General features: G+C 34.7%; 1 pseudogene; it reads left to right on the top strand.

Moving 5' to 3' along the window:
- Positions 1–228: 228 nt before the first annotated feature.
- Positions 229–885, top strand: LOC149528559 (shikimate kinase 2, chloroplastic-like; annotated as a pseudogene).
- Positions 886–3,959: the final 3,074 nt, after the last annotated feature.

Genomic DNA, 3,959 nt, shown 5'->3' with positions numbered 1-3,959 from the left:
AATGAGGCGGCCACTGATTAAATCCAGAGTGGTATTTCAAACTGTGCTCAATTGGTCTCCTATTTAGACATTTTTTCAATATTGTGGGAGTGTTATCTGCAAAGAGAATCTGGATTTCTTTCTTCACTAATTACACCCCATAAATTAAATTGTTGTTAATCATCCCAATTTCAATTGGGTAGCTACTAAAATTTATATTACAATTTGGGGTTTTTTATATCAATTGTGATGGAATTAGCTAGCTTTAGAACGTGTTGTAGAACTTGTATTGGAAAATCCTATCCTCTTTGCACTTTGAAGAACTCAATAACAAGGAGACAATCAGATATAAATCTTAGAAGACAGAACTATGCACAAGAATTGCGTACCGCGACAGCTTCATTTCATTGGAGAGCGCCCACATTTTTATTTAAATGCTCGTAGGAAGACGCAGTTTTTAAAGTTGATGAATCTTGGAATGAGGATGAGGAGACCTTATTTCTCAAGAGAAACAGAAGAGTGATTGCTTCTAACTTGAAGGGAACATGCCTGTTCATTGTTGGAATGACATCTAGTATAAAATTAGCTGTGGGAAAGAAAATATCTAAAGTTCTAGGGTATTACTTCTTTGACAGTGAGAAGTTGGTAGAGCAGGCATCGGGTGAATCATCTGCTGCTTGGGAAATTAAAGAAAAAGATGAGGAAGGATTTAGAGATTCTGAGGCTTTAGAAAGGTTCACTGAGCTTTTGGAGGAGAGAAAAGGAGGTTATGCCACTGCAGATGTAAAAGTATCATTGCAAATAATTGTAGATGAATCTGGTGACAAGGATATCTTTTCATTGACTCCAACTATTATTGCAAATGATGTAATTCTTTATATTTTTATCTGCATTTTCACAGGATAGGTTTACTATTATTGCCTTGTACCACAGAGAAAACAATAAGAACTGTTACTACAAAGTTACAGTAGTAACACCATATTCAATTGAATCAAAGATAAATATTTTAGAAGGACCCAAGTGCCCTGTAGGAGAAGCACTATGAAGTTTAACAGTTTCAATGCATGCTGAGAAGTTTAATTGTAGGGGGCGCATCTCAGCTCTCCCATGAAGAGAACCCACTTCATTACTTCTCACAAAAAGTACAGAAGCCTACTGCAAACAAGTGAAATTTCTAAAATTTCAACTGAAACAACCTCTGATTTTCATTGATATTCACAAAACCCATTCACGTAAGCTACTGAAAAGGACCTCAAATCAAGCCTCTAGCTCAACACTCTCAGAAATATAAAGCACACATCTCTCCTAAATAAGAGCCAGTGGTACACAGAATTTACAGGAATCGATGGATACAGGAATGAAGCTGGAAAAATTCATACGGACCCACAATCTTTAGAGATGTTTTCAGGGAAGGACGAAGCAGGGTTGAGGCAAGGGTGAAACTAGAATGGAGAACACTAAAAAATGGCAGCCAGAGAACCTCGACAGACAGCAACACAACTTGAATAACAAGAAAGGATGAAAAATCTTCAATATACCATCAAAGAGGCTGTCCGATAAGACTGAATCATTCTTAAGATAATTTAAAAAAAAAAAAAAATTAATCACAATTTTTAATAAACATTGATATCAAGATAGGAAAACCCTTTGGCGGCAAGCCTTCCAAAGGGGGATAGATGAAAAATAATAGAAAATAAGAAGTAACCTGCACAAATTAGAGCAAACAGAAGTTGATCGAGTTTGGCGGTAAACTAGCCAAACTCAAAAAAAATTCAATTTCTTCCATCTTAAGAAGATTAAAGAAGAAATTAGTGAAATATCTCTCAAGAGTCTCCTTCGAATTGTACCTTCATGCAAACACTCAAAAAAAAGATTAAACTGCTCTGATACCATGTTAGAAATGGAAAAAGAAATCTGTAAATAAGCAATACCAGGAAAGAATCTAAGTGAGTAAATGCATGAAAAGATATTACCATAAAATAGGAGAGAGAAAGTTTCAAGCTCCAACACCATGAGACAAGATATTTGGAAAGGGGAAAGCAAAGAAAACCCCTTGTGACATTATGAATGAGGCATGGAAAGCCTAAGAAGAGAGAGAGAGAGAGAGAGAGATAGAGAGCAATGCTCATACAATAATTGAGAAGAGGAAGAAACCTCATTATGAAATGAGAGAAGAGGGTCATCTCTTAAATAGAGATGAGAGAGAGGAGTTAGAATGTAACTCCCATGTCTATGAATGCCACCATTCATAAGTGTGTGAGGCCAAGTGTGAGATTCCTCTTAAGGAGGAATAATCTAAAATTAGAAATTACAATAAATATTTGTCCTCACATATTCCACTAGATGACAAAATAAGATGTAGTGGAAAAAGGACAAAAAAGAAATATATTAGGATACCTTGGCTTATATCCTAATATATTACAACAATAAAGAAAGGAGTTCTAACCTTGGTTTATAAATACACCAAGGAAAGATTACAACTTCTAACAAGACATGAATAACTTTTGAACCAGAAAAGATTTACTCAATCCAACTGTTGATATTTGGCATAACTAGGTTTCAAACAACATATAAAATTTTTAGAGAAATCCAACGGTTCAAACCTGAGATATTGACCTCACATCAAAGTACATTTTTCTGCAATTGTTATTCCCTAAACTGATGCCATGAGAAATATATGAAGAATAACAGTAGAACCATAATCTTGAAAAAGAAAACATAGGAGACCAAAGGAGACATAAGACTTCCCATTCCTCCCCAAGCTCGAATTGTTTTTTTACATAAAAGATTGGGTTTTTAATAACCAAAGTCTGACTGGCCTTGTTGTACAGTAGTAATAAAAACTTTTTCTTTTCCATCTAAGAATAGGAATCTGAAAGACATTTTACCATGAATACCATGCAAAAATCATGGATATTCTTGTAACTGCTAAGAATAGGAATCATCAATACCATGCAGCAATCATGGATATTCTTGTAACTTCTAAGAATAGGATTGGCTTTTTAAAGAAAACCGACTTTCCTCCAAATAGAAGGAATATGAAACGGTTTCTTTTATTCCATAGCCATTTTTTCATCATTATGAACACTCTTAAAATTGCCACCAACTTTTTGATGAGATTCTTTTAATTATTTACCACATGGCATTTCTATTACTAATTTTATCCTTTCTAAAACTGACACTAACATCATTAACCCTTTCCTCTAACTCTCTAACATATCCGACTAAAAACTATAACATTTATTTAATAAAACACCTAATTCTATCCACTAAGACATAATCCTAAATTATTAAAATTGACCATTTAAAATATATGGAGAATCTTGGACCTTTGAAATGATTTAGTAATGAGATGCACTTGCATCATACTCCCGAGGACAGAAAAATTTAAGTCCCATTGAATTGCTGCAATCTATTTTCGGAGTTTCCAATTGTATGTAAGCAATAATCTCACCATAAGAATGATGAAATTGATGCCGCTTGCCAGAACATTCTAATTCCAAACTGTAGAATGAATACCTTCCATGGTACTTGTGTCAAATCTTGGAACAAATATATTTAACAACCTCGTATCACCTACATAAAAATACCAAATTATCATACCAACATCTGCTTCTCGTTTGTATATCTCTAGAGCATCATAATGATCAACAAATACTTCATTCTTGTCATCAATAGTCTTCTCTTCAGCATCTGATCTTTGCACTACATCTTTTCCTTTCTGATCATTTGTGTCAACATCTCCATCATCTGGGCAAATATTGTCTGCAACCACACCTGTCACCAACTCTTCTTCATCTGCAATAACCTTTTCCTCACAAGGTTCAACAACAACCTCCTGTTGTTCACTCTTAGTCTCTACACCAATATTCACTTGCTGTCTATGCCCTTCTAATGGATTGTTTTCCTCTTCTTGATCTAACTCTTCATCCTCTACCTGTGTGCTTTGAATCACTTCTTCCTTCTTATCCTCAGCCTCT

Source organism: Cupressus sempervirens, chromosome 11 (genome assembly GCF_028749045.1).
Source record: "Cupressus sempervirens isolate cs-2001-9-10 chromosome 11, ASM2874904v1, whole genome shotgun sequence".
Lineage (NCBI taxonomy): Eukaryota > Viridiplantae > Streptophyta > Pinopsida > Cupressales > Cupressaceae > Cupressus > Cupressus sempervirens.
This window is presented reverse-complemented; position numbering and strand designations above follow the sequence as displayed.